Source organism: Bubalus bubalis, chromosome 14 (assembly GCF_019923935.1).
Source record: "Bubalus bubalis isolate 160015118507 breed Murrah chromosome 14, NDDB_SH_1, whole genome shotgun sequence".
In the NCBI taxonomy this organism is placed as follows: domain Eukaryota; kingdom Metazoa; phylum Chordata; class Mammalia; order Artiodactyla; family Bovidae; genus Bubalus; species Bubalus bubalis.
Window position 1 is genome coordinate 20,226,438 of NC_059170.1, and position 16,172 is coordinate 20,242,609.

At 43.4% G+C, this 16,172-nt stretch overlaps 1 protein-coding gene across 3 annotated transcripts in view; it reads right to left on the reverse strand.

Annotated features, from left to right (window-relative positions):
• Positions 1 to 16,172, reverse strand: part of RALY (RALY heterogeneous nuclear ribonucleoprotein) — an 88,405-nt gene that overhangs the window by 35,135 nt on the left and 37,098 nt on the right. For 2 of the 3 annotated variants that reach the window (XM_006075744.3, XM_006075743.3), the window contains exon 2: positions 12,653 to 12,735. The exons of the other annotated variant lie outside the window; for it this stretch is intronic. The gene's annotated coding sequence lies outside the window, so the exon portion shown is untranslated. The remainder of the gene's footprint in view (positions 1 to 12,652; positions 12,736 to 16,172) is intronic. 3 annotated transcript variants of the gene reach the window in all.

Consider the following 16,172-nt stretch of genomic DNA (forward strand, 5'->3'; position numbering starts at 1 on the left):
GTTGGACTTACTGTTCACAAATAGGGCCCAATGCCAAGTTACAGGTTAATGTATAGAAAACTGAGAAAGTGCAATTTTTTTAAGTATAGAAGACAACATGAAATGTTACGTTTTCATTAGGACATTAATTTTGGATCTCATTTAGTAACCTCATTTTAATCCTTCTTCCACTACCAACATAAATCCAGTTTCTCAGCAATTCTCGTTCTGCTAGTTCCCACAATGAGTTAAAGACAACTTGACACACGCTCACCACGTGGATGAGAATTATGCCCTGACATGGTACACACATCCACAGGCCTGCCCACCTATCTCATAGGAATCAGATGCCAGGAGGCAAAAGACACCTGACATCTAGGTACAGAATGTTAGTGAAAGGGAACATGTGTTCACTTATGAAATGACATGAAGTTCAGTGTTGCAAAGAGGGCACAAGGCTGAGCGTAAGACCTGCCACTAATTCACTGTGTAACCTTGGGCCTATTACTGCCCTGTGCTGGGCCTCAATTTCACAATTATAAAATGGGAAAGCTGACCGAGGTCAGTGTTGTTTTATTGCAACCCTGCAGGTTGATGTCAGATGCCTAAGGCTGTTTCTGAGGAGGGTAAGGGGGAGGCTGGACCAGTGGCCTCTGGGGCCACCATTGCCACTTCTAACAGAGCAGCTCTGTTTGAGACATTGAACTATGTGTTTAAATAAAGGACTTCTCAAAAAAACTGGCAACTGTTAAGATCTCTTCCTACTGGCCATAAAATCCCATCATTTTATGGCAAATGATCTTGGGGAAAATATCTCCTGTCTTAGCCTACACTTAAAAACGTATCATTTAGAAGAGGGTCTCATTAAGAAGGCCCTAGCAGCTGAGTAGGAAGGAGTGAGGCAGGGGACCAGTGGGCAGAGGAGGGCTCTCAGAAAAGGGCAGAGACTAAAGACCTCCTCCTTTTGCAAATGAAGACTGATGGGGACCCAAGGCCACAGACAAGAACTCTTTCAGGAGGGCTTAGACTCACTGACCTTATCAAGACTAAGGATGTGGACTCTAGCCCCTGACTCTGCCAAATAAAGGAAGATGCCTTCAGTTTCCTTATACAAGGAAGGAAGGATCTCTATAAGTAAGGCACTTTGTAAACTGAAAAGTGATGACAGGTTTCAAGACCTATTAGAGCAATCTTCCTAACTCTTTTATATATGTATGCCTCTGCCTCCTCTCTTGCCAGGTCCCTGAAGGAAGCTCATCACACTTGAGATACTCACACCCCCTGCATTTCAGAGTTGGGCATACAAGGGGCTCATTACTTGAGTATTCCACTCATTCCACTTTGAAAATGACAAGGACACTTCTTACTAGAGAATCCACATTCCATGTTGAAGATGGAAACCTGGCCTCTCACTTAGTGATTGGACCTCTGGGCCACACACTTGGATCCTAGAGAACTTGGTAGAGTACCTTGCCTCTACCTGAGGCAAAGTAGAGCAGAAGAAATTAATGGGAAAATGCACTGAAGGCATGGAGATATTCCCAATTGCCAATTTCTAAAGCCACCGAATCCCCTTTTCTGGGCACTCATGAACACTTTACCCTCCTGGAAAGGCAGAGGCCAGAGGCAGTATGATACTCAGGAAAGAGCTTACTGTACTAAACGCATGGGGTCTATGGAGGCAGGAGGACCTGAGTTCAAACACCAGCTCTTTCACGGACTAGGTAGATGACCTCTGACAAGTTCATTTACTTCACTGAGCCTCAGCTTTTCCTTCTGGGGCTATTAATAACTTAAGGAGTTACTAAGATTAACAAAGATAGTTTTAATGTAAAGCACCTATCACAATACCTGGCACATAGTAGGCACTCAATACACATGACCTCCTTCAAGAGGGAAAGAACCAATAGCAAAAGATGACTGAAGAGATTCACATGACAGGTGGGGGTAGGGGGAACCTAGGGGCCAAACCCCAGCCAGCAGCAGATCAGAGCTGTGAGTGGCTCAGAATGGGAATGGGCTGATTTGGAGAGTCTGTTGTGCTATTCTAAGAGCATCTGGATCCTGTATCAGCCAAAGCAAATCAAACAGGAGTACTTGTGAAGAGCTTGTTTCTAAAACAAGTGCAGGCTGTGTTATTGACACACACCCCAGGGGAACTGAGAAGACTGTTGGCAGAGATGTTAAGAAAGCTGACATGCTTTCAGTTCCAATCTTTGCTACTACATACGTAGCTGACCTTGGCTCTAGAGGACAAGAAAACTCTGGACAAGAGACAGAGATTCTGGCCTGAGCTTGACTCTGAGCAGGTGATATCATCTCTCAGGCCTGTTTGTTTCTTTTCCAAATAATAACAATTCTTTATGTGCCTACTCTCTTATCACTATCCTCATTTTCAGATGCTGATACTATGGCTCAGAGAGATTAAGTTAATTACTGGCAGGAATTTGAAGTCAAAGTCTGCTGTCAAAGCCAGCATGCAGGATATCAGTTGCCCAACAAGAGATCAAACTCATGCCCCCTGCATTGGGAATGTGGCCTCTCAACCACTGAACTGTCAGGGAAGTCCCTTAGTAGTCTTTCTACTCTATTGCATCATCTTTCAGTGTTAAATGAGGGGGTCAGACCAGGTGGACCAAGGCATTTCTGGACTTGAAAGTTGTATGATTCATAGTGGCTTGAAACAGTGGTTTCAAGAGCATTCTAAATATTACTCTAGTGCTAGCCTGGCAAGTTAAGAAGCCTTCTGTAAATGAAATCCTCAACACCCAGGGCACAAGCTGGATACAAACTAACATGAGAGCCAGAAGAGAGCAGATGATGAAATTTTAGGAAGCCCTAAAAGGCCCTTGGAGAATACACCGCCTAATTCATTTTACAGATGGGGATATGGAGGCTAAAAAAAGAGAAACAGCTTCACGGCAACACCCAGAAAGCAGGTAACAGACCATAAGCTGGGCTCTGTGTCTCATGGTCTCTCTCATACTTGATAACAACTCAGTCTCCAACCTTCTAGGCCATTCTGATTTTATCATTGTTTTCTTCACCCTCCCCACTTCCCCCAAATGTTGAGAGATAGGCTACTGCCCCTGCAGGCAACTCCCAGACACTTCTCATCATACTCAGATAATGACTAACTGTCCCTGTTGAAGCCTTAAGCAGGACTGAAGGTGAGCCTCCCCTTTTGCCCCACCCCCGACTCCTTTTTTGAACCACAGACCAAGTGTCTTTGGAGGCACAGAACTGGAAGAGATACACCACCAATTATAGAACACCTTTCTGCTTTATTCCCTCTTTTTGGAGCTGAGGAAACTAAGGTACAGAGATATTAAATACTTCCCAAGGTTGAGTTAGTAGAAATATAAGAACCTGGGTCACAATACTCACTTTCTACTACAATATGACACAACACATAATATCAGAATGTATTTCAACCACCAGTGGCTTGAACACCAATCCAAGCCAGGCGTTTTTTTCATCATCTCCTATTAGCACCACAATAACTGTATAGGCATTCCTCCCATTTTGCAGAAGAGAAAACTACAGCTCAGAGAGGTTAGTCACATAGGAAATGAATGTCCCAGCAAATTCAAATCTTTGGCTTTATAGCTTCCTCTCTTTCCCCAGCAGCATGTAGCCTGAGATTTTCAGATTTACAATGGTGGGAAAGATGCAGTTAATTAAATTTCCTGAAGACCAGTTATAACGTAGATAACATTGTCTCTTGCCCTAAGCACTTAAGTAAAATAACTCTTGACATATTATGCTAACTGGGGGCATGGGGAGGGAGATGAAGGTAGAGGGTTAACAGTAGAGACCCAGATAACACAAAATAATGGATAGTTTAAAAGAAGCAATTTCTGCTTTTGTGTTAATGTGATCTTTTGTAGAATACTTTAGGGGCTTTTTTCCGCATCTGCCCCATTAAGTCGTAAGTCCCTTTTTTCCATGTCCTACTCATCTCATGATTCCGGCATCACATCTGCTGATGGACCTTGGCTTCCTGATTTATGATTTCCCAGCTTGAGTTTTTGATCTCTTGGCCTTATTTTTAAGCTCAGATCCTACCTCTCTGCCACAGTCAATGGCCTTAAAATTTCCCTCTAGTAGCTGCCAGTCCCTCCTCTGTCAAGTTTGTTGCTCCAGCGGGACAGAAAGATCCTCTTTAATCTTCATGAAAATTGGGGAAGGAGGGGAACACAGGGCCTAACGGGACCCAGAGTCTTTTGCATACTACTCCTTCCCTCTAAGTGAGCTTGACCTTCCTGTTTCCTATGACAGTAACCCTCAAGAAAGCCAGCTGCCTCTGGAACCAAAGTAATAAAATGTGGGCAAAATTCCTGAATGGGGAGAGAAGAGATATAGCTTCATCTAAGCTGAACTGCGCTCAGGGCTTCACTCAAGAGTTTCTCCACAGAAACCCCTGGAAGCCATTGGATAATTACACTGGCAGACAATGAACCCCCGCTTTACATTAAGCTGCAAAATCCACTTTGGTCAACTGTTCATGACCCACACCTTGAAGGGCAATAGTGTACTGCCACTGCTCCTGCCCCTTCTCAGACTGTTCCAGTCCCTAGGACCATAATTACTAACATTAACAGTCCCTTACATGCATATAGTATCTAACAGTTTCATACAGCACTTATTTGAAATGCATCTTTCACGGCTGCTGGATAGAAACTGTTATTTCATGTCTACAGATGAGGACGTGAGAAATAGATTCAAGGGATTGGATCTGATAGACAGAGTGCCTGATGAACTATGGATAGAGGTTCGTGACACTGTACAGGAGACAGGGATCAAGACCATCCCCAAGTAAAAGAAATGCAAAAAAGCAAAATAGCTGTCTGAAGAGGCGATACAAATAGCTGTGAAAAGAAGAGAAATGAAAAGCAAAGGAGAAAAGGAAAGATACACCCATTTGAATGCAGAGTTCCAAAGAATAATAGCAAGGAGAGATAAGAAAGCTTTCCTCAGTGATCAATGCAAAGAAATAGAAGAAAACAATAGAATGGGAATGACTAGAGATCTCTTCAAGAAAATAAGAGATACCAAGGGAACATTTCATGCAAAGATGGGCTCAATAAAGGACAGTAATAGTACAGACCTAACAGAAGCAGAAGATATTAAGAAGTGGCAAGAATACACAGAAGAACTGTACAAAAAACATCTTCCCAACCCAGATAATCATGATGGTATGATAACTCACCCAGAGTCAGACATCCTGGAATGCGAAGTCAAGTGGGCCTTAGGAAGCATCATTATGAACAAAGCTAGTGGAGGTGATGGAATTCCAGTTGAGCTGTTTCAAATCCTAAAAGACGATGCTATGATGCTGTGAAAATGCTGCACTCAATAATGCCAGCAAATTTAGAAAACTCAGCAGTGGCCACAAGACTGGAAAAGGTCAGTTTTCATTCCAATCCCAAAGAAAGGCAATGCCAAAGAATGCTCAAACTACCGCACAATTGTACTCATCTCATATGCTAGTTAAGTAATGCTCAAAATTCTCCAAGCAGGCTTCAACAATACGTGAACCGTGAACTTGCAGATGTTCAAGCTGGTTTCAGAAAAGGCAGAGGAACCAGAGATCAAATTGCCAACATCCACTGGATCATCAAAAAAGCAAGAGAGTTCCAGAAAAAACATCTATTTCTGCTTTATTGACTATGCCAAAGCCTTTGACTCTGTGGATCACCATAATCTGTGGAAAATTCTTCAAGAGATGGGAATCCCAGAACACCTGACCTTCCTCTTGAGAAATCTGCATGCAGGTCAGGAAGCAACAGTTAGGACTAGACATGAACCAACAGACTGGTTCCAAATAGGAAAAGGAGTATGTCAAGACTGTATATTGTCACCGTGCTTATTTAACTTATATGTAGAGTACATCATGAGAAACACTGAGCTGGAGGAAGCACAAGCTGGAATCAAGATTGCCGGGAGAAATATCAATAACCTCACATATGCAGATGACAGCACCCTTATGGCAGAAAGTGAAGAGAAACTAAAGAGCCTCTTGATCAAAGTCAAAGAGGAGAGTAAAAAAGTTGACTTAAAGCTCAACATTCAGAAAACGAAGATCATGGCATCTGGTCCCATCACTTCATGGGAAATAGATAGGGAAACAGTAGCTGACTTTATTTTTCTGGGCTCCAGAACCACTGCAGATGGTGACTGCAGCCATGAAATTAAAAGATGCTTACTCCTTGGAAGGAAAGTTATGACCAACCTGGACAGCATTAAAAAGCAAAGACACTACTTTGCCAACAAAGGTCCGTCTAGTCAAGGCTATGGTTTTTCCAGTAGTCACGTATGGATGTGCGAGTTGGACTATATAAAGAAAGCTGAGCACCAAAGAACTGATGCTTTTGAACTGTGGTGTTGGAGAAGACTCTTCAGAGTCCCTTGGACTGCAAGGAGATCTGACCAGTCAATCCTAAAGGAAATCAGTCCTGAGTATTCATTGGAAGAACTGACGTTGAAGCTGAAAACTCCAATACTTTGGCCACCTGATGTGAAAAAAACTGACTCATTTGAAAAGACCCTGATGCTGGGAAAAATTGAAGCCAGGAGGAGAAGGGGACGACAGAGGATGAGATGGTTGGATGGCATCACCGACTCAACAGACATGAGTTTGAGTAAACTCCGGGAGTTGGTGATGGACAGGGAAGCCTGGACCCCACTCCAGTACTCTTGCCTGGAAAATCCCATGGACAGAGGGGCCTGGAGGGCTGCAGTCCATGGGGTCGCTAGGAGTCGGACACAACTGAGCAACTTCACTTTGTTTTTTCACTTTCATGCACTGGAGAAGGAAATGGCAACCCACTCCAGTGTTCTTGCCTGGAGAATCCCAGGGACGGGGGAGCCTGGTGGGCTGCCATCTATGGGGTCGCACAGAGTCGGACAGGACTGAAGCAACTTAGCAGCAGCAGCAGGGAAGCCTGGCATGCTGCAGGCCATGGGGTCGCAAAGAGTTGGACACGACTGAGCGACTCAACTGAACTGAACTGGACATTGAGGAAACTTTTAAGGGCCACAAATAAGTACCCTCATTTTTAATCGTACTTATTTGGTATCTGCCTTTAAGCCTTGTATCTTTGATGCAATCAAATTTCTGCTTAGAATCTCAGTCATTAACAGAAACCTGGTAAGGCTTCCAAAGCCATCTGTCTCTGAAGTCTGTGAGGTGGGCCGTGGTCTCCTCTAGCTCTGTATCAGGCAAAATCTCCTAGGAAAGTGAAGAAAGCTTGGTTTTCCACGTATCACATCACTACCGAGTAAACTGTCCCCATCTAAGGCCTGCCCCAGCCAGCATGGGGGCACACACCCTTTGTATGAGGGTGAGGGATCTCAGGCCCACCCACACAAATCTCAGGTGGTGGTGGGGCACCTGGGGCAGGCAGGATCCAGGCTGCTGTGTGCTATGGGTCAAGCCCTAGACCCCTTCTTCCTACTGGTGGCGCAACACTGTGGACCACCTGTCTCCCCCACTGTGTCTGAGTCAGGCCCTCCCTGAAGCTCCAGATAGTTCTCCAGAGACTACTACTGAGGAGCATGTGACAGTCTGCAGGTCAGTCATGCCTGAAGAAGAGTTTCATTTCGGATGCGAGTGCCTTAAAAAAGTAACTTAAGACTTGAGAAACTAGAAAAAGAACAAACTAAATCCAAAGCAAGCTAAAGTTAGGAAAAACAAATATTAAAGTAAGAGATCAGTGGAACAGAAAAACAATGAAACCAAAAGCTGGTTCTTTGAAAACAATCAACAAAATTAAACCTTCAGTAAGGCTGACCAAGAGAAAAACAGAGAAAATACAAATTGCCAAAATCAGAAATGAAAAAAGGGTTATCACCTTCTAGAGTTAAAAAAGATTATAAGGCAATACTATGAACAACTTTAAGCCACAAAATTAAACAACTTAGATGAAGGGGACAAATTCCTAGACACACACAAATTATCGACACAAAAGAAAAAAAACAACAACAGTACATCTGAGTAGACCTATCATGAGAATTTTTGAATTAGTAATTAAGAATCTTCCAGCAGAGAAAAGTTCAGGTCCACATGGCTTATTCTATCAAACATTTAAAATCAAAGACTTCCCTGGTTGTTCAGTGGTTAAGAATCTGCCTGTCAATGCAGGGAACTTGAGTTCAGCACCTGGTTCAGAAAGATTCCACGTGCCTCAGGGCCACTAAGCCCATAAGCCTTAACTACTGAGCCCAGGTGCCTAGAGCCCGTGCTCCAGAAGGAGAGAAGCCCATGCACCACAACTAGAGAAAGACCAAGTGCAGCGACAAAGGTCCAGCGCAGCCGAGAATAATTAAAGTAAGAAATATGTTTCTAAAAAATTCAAACAAGAAATCACAATCCTTCACAAACTCTCCCAGAAAACAGAGGGAAGACTCTCCAGCCTAAGAGACCAGTATTACCCTGACACCAAAACCAAAGACATAACGAGAAAACCAGTGACCGACATCTCTCATGAATACAGGCAAAAATCTTCAACAAAATATTAGTAAACCAAATCAAGACCATACAAAAAGGATTATACACTATAGCCAAGTGGGATTCATTCCAGGAATGATGTTGGTTTAATATCCAAAAATCAATTATCATAGTGCCATGTTAGTAGAATAAAGGATAAAAAACCACACAAACAAAATTCAACATCCATCCATAATAAAACCTCTGAAAAAAGTAGAAATAGAGAACTTACTTAGCCTGATAAATAGAAGTCTACCAAAAAGCCCTTCAGCAAACATCATACTTACTGGTATCACACTTAAGTACTCAGAAAGACTGAATCCCTTCTCTTTAAAACTGGGAACAAGGTAAGAGTGTGTTTTCACCAATTCTGTTCAACAACATATTGGAGGTCCTGGCCGATACAATCATGCAGAGGGATTTTTTTTTTTTTTAATGGATGTTAGATTATGTCATTCACCTACTCAAAAATGTCCAGCAGCTTCCTGTTTCGCTGAGAATAAAGCCCCACGTGATCTGAGTCCTTGTCTACCCTTGTGACTTCTCCATAATCCACTCCTCCTATTGCTCAATTCATCTCTAGCTACACTGGCCTCCTTTGTTCCTCAAAACATTAAGCATGCTCCTGTTTCAGGGCCTCCAAACTTACTGAACTCTATGCCTGGCATGTTATTCCCCAAGATATACACACAGTTCACGCTACTGCATTTTGTACATATTTCTGTACAGATTTTATTTTCTCACGGAGGCCTTCTCTCATCACATGGTCCCTCCCTATTCCCTTTTCCTGCTTTATTTTTCTTCATACATATTCATTTGTTTATATTCCACTAGAATTTAGGCTACAGGAGAGAAAACTATTTTCTTCACTGCTACATTTCAAACACTTGAAACTGTGCCTGGCACATAGTGGACACTCAATAAATAGGCACTGAATGAATGGATATCTTTAAAAGGAAAAGACATTCATATTCAAGAGAATGAATAAAGGCAGGGTTGGGGCCGGGGGGTGGAGGGAACAACTGTCCCAAGAGGCTGGGAAGGACTGAGGTTTTAGGCCACGGCTGAAGAGTCAGTGCAGAATAATAGAAAAAACTTGGCTTTTTAGAACCAGATTCTTCTAAATTCTAAGTTTATTAGCTCTTCCAGTCACTGCCTGTGTGTCCCTCTCTGCTGCTGCTGCTAAGTCGCTTCAGTCGTGTCAGACTCTCTGCGACCCCACAGACGGCAGCCCACCAGGCTCCCCCGTCCCTGGGATTCTCCAGGCAAGAACACTGGAGTGGGTGTGTCCCTCTCTAAGTCTCTATAATTTATAAAATGAGAATATCACCACCTACCTTTCAAGGTGTGATGAAAACAAAATCAATTTATGTAGAGCATTCAATATAGCATCTGATACTATAGCAGACACTGCAAATAATTAAACATTCTTTGATACTACTGGCCTTCAAGAACTACCTTAAAAATTACCTAGCCCTACCTTACTGAAGTGTACAGATGTCTACAGGGCTATTGCCCTTAAAGTATGGCCTTCATACCCATTTTAACTTTTCTGCCTTATCATTCTTCTTTTATATCTCCCTTACAGTTGGCTTTCAGCTCTCACCTCTGCTGCTGCTAATATAGCAGCTCCTCCTCCCCTTTATATGCCCTGTACTTAATCTTCTGGGGGTTCAGAAACCAGATTGTTAAGCTTGTTACAACACATAAAAATAGGAATAAATTAGCACTGTGCAAGGTATGACACATGCTTTGCTACATTTTTTTTTTAGCTGGATTCTGGAAAATTGAGGATGTTAGATAAATAAGCTATTATATGTGTATTAGTATATTACACAGTTTTTTACATGGAACCATTCATATTTTCAGAGAAGGCAATGGCACCCCACTCCAGTACTCTTGCCTGGAAAATTCCATGGATGGAGGAGCCTGGAAGGCTGCAGTCCATGGGGTCGCTGAGGGTCGGACACGACTGAGCAACTTCACTTTCACTTTTCACTTTCATGCACTGGAGAAGGAAATGGCAACCCACTCCAGTGTTCTTGTCTGGAGGATCCCAGGGACGGGGGAGCCTGGTAGGTTGCCGTCTATGGGGTCGCACAGAGTCTGACACGACTGAAGCGACTTAGCAGCAGCATTCGTATTTTACAAGAATCAACAATGGAACTACTTCGCAGGGCAGCTGTCATAAGAACAATAAAATCCAAGCTTGATGCCCAGGCCATGTAAAGGCCAGAAGCTAAAGAACATTAGATTAACCAAGACAAAAAGAGATGACAGCAAGTGTCTGGAGATTTAGAAAAGGAGGGAAGGTTGGTCAAAGCAGATTTCCAGGAGCCTCAGGTGGGGGGCACAGATCCCTCTGTGCACCCTCAGGCGGGCAGCGGGAAGAAAAGAATGTCCCTTACTACAGAATACGAAGAGAGTATGAAGACCTCTATCACTGGCCAAGGACAAGAGAAATGGTGGGAAAAGTGAAATGATCACGGCCTCTGATAGGATATAAGGCTACAGTATACATGAGTTTTTCACTAACAGTAGTGAGGGGTGGCAGTAGGTGGGGAACCCAGGGCCAAAATAGGAATAGCCCTCCTGGTCTAAGATAACAGAAGGTAACAAAGCAACATCACAGTGGAAGCAGTCAGTGAATACAGACACATGCTGTGGATGGACTCCTGAAAACAACCATAATATCTGTACTGGCAGTGGACTTGGAGCCAGGCTGTGAGAGTGCATTTAAACCTGTACTCCGCAGACTACACACTGCAAATGATGGCTGCCAATGCTGCCTGGTTCTGTCTCTGTGCCCTGGAAAGACTGAATTTGTGGAACTTTTCAACTTTTTTCTGGTAGGGCATGCAGCAGGAGGAGAGGAAGAAAAGGGCATGGGAGAAAATTTACAGTGTGGATTTCCAAGGCAAAACCTTCCCTTTTGCCTTTGGGGAGCAGGGTGGCTAAAGGTCAGGGACTGAGATGCCAGAGACACCTGTAACGCTTTCTTCTCACTTCTCTCACTTCAGTTTTTACAATTCGCAAAGCTTTCCAACTTGCATTTCCCATTTGATTCTCTATAACACCCTATATGGTTGATATACACAAAATAAACATGTGAAGGTACATGGAGGCACTCTAACAACTTAAAAATAGGCAAACAGATTATCCAAAGGTTAACTATTGAGAGAGACAATAAATCCCCAGGTTTTCTAACTACAAGTCAGCTCACCAGGTCCCTGTCTATGCTAGCCCAAGTGCTCATGGGGTCCCAAGTGTTACAGATGTTTTCTTCTCCATCCACTCATATTTAAGCCTGGGTCTCCACCTGCTTGGAGGCTCTTCCTTCCAGCCTCTTGGCCCACCTCACTAAAAATGTCCTTGCTCAGAAGGGACCCCCACCTCTTGCCTGCCTTGCTGGGCCTTTCAAATAACTAGGCCTCCTTCCTGAACCCCTAAGAAGGTCTGTCTTCTTGAATTTTATAAGAAAAATCATGATTCCAAGGAAATTAGCAGTCCAAGGAAAGCATGCCAAGTCAGAGAGAATGGTATTCACAGACTGACCTGGATTCTAAGATCAGCTTTATGGATTTCCAGGCGTAAACCCTGTGTATATTACTTCAGTTTCCTAAGCCTCAATTTCCTCATCTATAAAATGGGATTTTATATAGTATAAATGAGATCCATAACACAACTGATTCTTAATATGTTGATTTCCCATCCTATTTCACCATCTGCAGTCTTCCTTCTAAATTTTGTTGGACTTTCCCTTCACAAAGCCCCACTCTAACTCTCCATCCCCAGCTCCACTGATGATCCATATTCTGCAGGACTGATAAAAACCACAGGATTTCCCAAAACCGAGTCTGGGCTTGGTAGGTCACACTCAAGACTGAAATCAGAAAAGTCTATGAAGGACTATGAAGTCATGTTAAGAGAGTTTGTGGGAGAATGGGTTTAGCCAGGTCCAGGATACCACGCAGCAGAAAGTAGCAGGCAGAAGCCAGAAGGAATTGAGCGTGCTTTTGCTTTATTCATGGCAAGTGATCCCAGACTGTCTGCCTATGACAGTCTCTTAGGCATGGAGTAGGAGAGTAATTACCTGTAAGTTATCTGTACTAAGGGTAAAAATAAGCCCCAAACTAGTCACTCTGTATCTTGGCCCAAGCTTGCCCAGGTACCCTCACTCACCAGTATCAAGGCTGAGCTCAGCCGGCAAGTTCTTCTTTTGTGTTACAGGGTCAGCACCAACTGCCTCAGGGAAGAGGGCTCACCTAGAACAGAGAGAAGTCAGTCAGGGTCTTGCTCAAAACAGGCCTGAGCTTAGGTCAATGCATGCATTTGAAGTTCCTGCCCTTACAGGTCTTGCAACCTAGCAAAAAACAGGTTAATAAACAGTTTTAGGTTGTGCTAAGGGCTATAAAGAAAAATAAAGCAGAGCAAGGAAAGAAAGAACGACTATGAGTGAAATGAGGTCTATTTTAGATAAAAGTCAAGGAAGACTTCTCCAAGAAGCAGTCACTAGACAGAGACCCAAGTAAGGGGGTGAGATCTGCAAAGATCAGAGGAAGAGAGCTTCAGAAAGGGGAAATAAACACAAAAGCCCTGAGGCAATAATGGGCAAGAGGAAGCTTGTTACACTACGAACAAGAAAGTCTACAGAACTAGAATGTAGTGATGGAAAGAAAGAGGTTCCCCTCCAGGCTTCCAAAACCTAGAACCCAGATGGGGGAAACTTCCAAGCACTATGAGGCTGACTTCAGTTTTCTCCACTTACCCCGTCCTCTGTTGGGACAGAGAAACTCCTATATATTACTTGGAATGTGGGGTAGAAATGACTGGGGTAAAGAGAATAGTAGCACAGTGCCAAGCCTTGTTGTAAACACTTTGGTTATATTAACTCATTAAATCTTTACAAACTCTTGTAAGGTTGGTGTGATATTACATTCTTCACTTTTTCTAAGGGAAAACAGATACAGAGATGATAAGTAAATTTGCCCCATGTCACACAGCTAATAGATGGCAGACTTGGGACTTCAACCTGAGTTCAACCTCCAGGGCTTGCCTTCTTAATCACACATTATACCACTTCTCAAAAAACAGAAGAAAAAAGACAGAAAACGCATGCTCTAGTCCTGGCTGACATGACTCAGAGCCCTCATTTATACCCGACCCTGGGATACTCTCCATTTACTTGCAGTCCAGGCTTTTTACTAAACACCAGTTGACTCCTGAGTCCTTCAGCCAGGTAGTTCCAGAGGATTCTGTGAGCACAAAGCTATGAAAATCACCACCACCACAACAGTCATTTAACTGCCATTAACATTTAACGCACACTTTGAAATCATCTAGGTACTGGGTTAAGCACTTTACATGTACTATTTTATTTCCAAGAAGGAATGACAGCCATTCCAAGAAGGATTGCTTCAGGATCTCATTATCTCCTGCCTGCACTGCTGGAATATTTCTTAGAATTTACTGACATTACAAGGACAGGCTGTTAAGAGTAGCCTCTTCCCTGGTCTCTCTTTCACTAGTCTTCCCCCACGCCTTCTACTCCGATCTATTGGAGCCCACACTTTCCCCTGCTCAAAAAAATGGCATGGCTCCCAATCACCTCAGCCTTGCTCTCTAGACTCTTACACCACGGGTCTGGTCATCATTTACGACTGTGGGCCTTCCAGTTACCATATTTTATCCATGTTGTTGTCTCACCTGGAATGACTCTCTTCATTTATTCATATTCAAATTCATCTTAATCTTCAAGGCCTATCAAGTAGGTGAAGTTATCCTGAACCCTTCCTCTCCTCTCTGTTGTGTTCTTGAAAATACCTCTGGCTGTGACTACAATCAAAGCTCTGTCCTCACCATCCACTAAGGCTTCAGAACAGTTCCTCTGTTTTTCTTCCGTGTAAACATTACTACTGCTTCTAGACGATGAAGACCTAGTCAGTTAAGATTTCTGTTCAAATTTCTACTACTCTTACTATGGATCTATCTCCTAACAAGAGACCTGAGTTTTAATCTGAGCCTCAGATTCCTTAATTACAAAATCGAGATACAATTCCCATCCTGTCTACAACACAAGGATTTAAGAATCAATGTGATACTGTAACAGGAGAGGAAAGGGGAAGAGTGAAGGTGGGAGACCCAGACAAATCTTTAACAGCTCTTTCTGTCAGCTGCAAATCCTCCCGTCTTCTATCCAATCAATCAAAAAACAATTCCTGGGTCTAGTCAGCCACAGTTTCAACTCTGGGTTGGAGATTATAGCAGATGCAGGGTTGAAAGAGAACAAATCTTATCCTTGGGCTCCTAGGAGTCCAGGGCAAGACTGTGTCAACTTCCTACAAATATACTAAGAATATTAGGCAGGCTATGGAAAACAGTATGCAGGTTCTTAAAAACTAAAACACAGTTACTGTATGATCCCACTCCTGGGCATATATCCAGAGAAAACTCTTAATTCAAAAAGATACACACTCCCCAATGTCCATAGCAGCACTATTTACAACAGCCAAGACATGAAAGGTGTGGCTTGTATACACACACACACACGGGAACTTTTTTTTATTTTTTGCTTTTCCTGTTATTTTTTTAAAAATCCAAAATAGGTCAAAAAGAACAATCATTAGAACTTCCCTGGTGACACACTGGGTAAGAATCCACCTGCCAATGCAGATGACACAGGCTAGATCCCTGGTCTGGGAAGATCCAACATGCCATGGAGCACCTAAGCCGGTGCACCACAACTACTGAGCCTGTGAGCTGCAACAAGAGAAGCCACCACAATGAGAAGCCCAGGCACCACAAAGAAGAGTAGCCCCTGCTCACTGCAACTAGAGAGTCTGCATGCAGCAACGAAGACACAGCACAATCAAAAAAAAAAAAAAAAAAAACCATCAAGGATACAGGTGCCAGACATAAGGCCAAAGGGTAGATAAGAAAGTATGCCTTCTTCAGAAAGTTTGGAAGACTTGTGTTTTAAAAGCTGGATCTAACATAAATAGCTAGCTGAGTTTTCCATTGATCCAGCTTCCACTGCCCTACCTCCCAACATGGCACAACTGACTTGCCTTGAAGGCCTCGGTTGAAGAACTCCATATACACACAGCCTAGTACAGCAGTACTCAGGTAACTGGAAAGATCTCATCCCACTATGGTCTCATTCCAGACCTGTCTTCATTGTGTGAGTTCTGTCACCTCTTGAAAATATGCCTATGTCACCACAAGACAACACTGAATCTTTACAATGATTAATAAAACCACAATAGAATATTCAGATCAGATCAGATCAGATCAGTCGCTCAGTCGGGTCCGACTCTTTGCGACCCCATGAATCTCGGCACACCCAGCCTCCCTGTCCATCACCAACTCCCGGAGTTCACCCAGACTCATGTCCATCGAGTCAGTGATGCCATCCAGCCATCTCATCCTCTGTCGTCCCCTTCTCCTCCTGACCCCAATCCCTCCCAGCATCAGTCTTTTCCAATGAGTCAACTCTTCGCATGAGGTGGCCAAAGTACTGGAGTTTCAGTTTTAGCATCATTCCTTCCAAACAAATCCCTGGGCTGATCTCCTTCAGAATGGACTGGTTGGATCTCCTTGCAGTCCAAGGGACTCTCAAGAGTCTTCTCCAACACCACAGTTCAAAAGCATCAATTCTTCGGCGCTCAGCCTTCTTCACAGTCCAACTCTCACATCCATACAT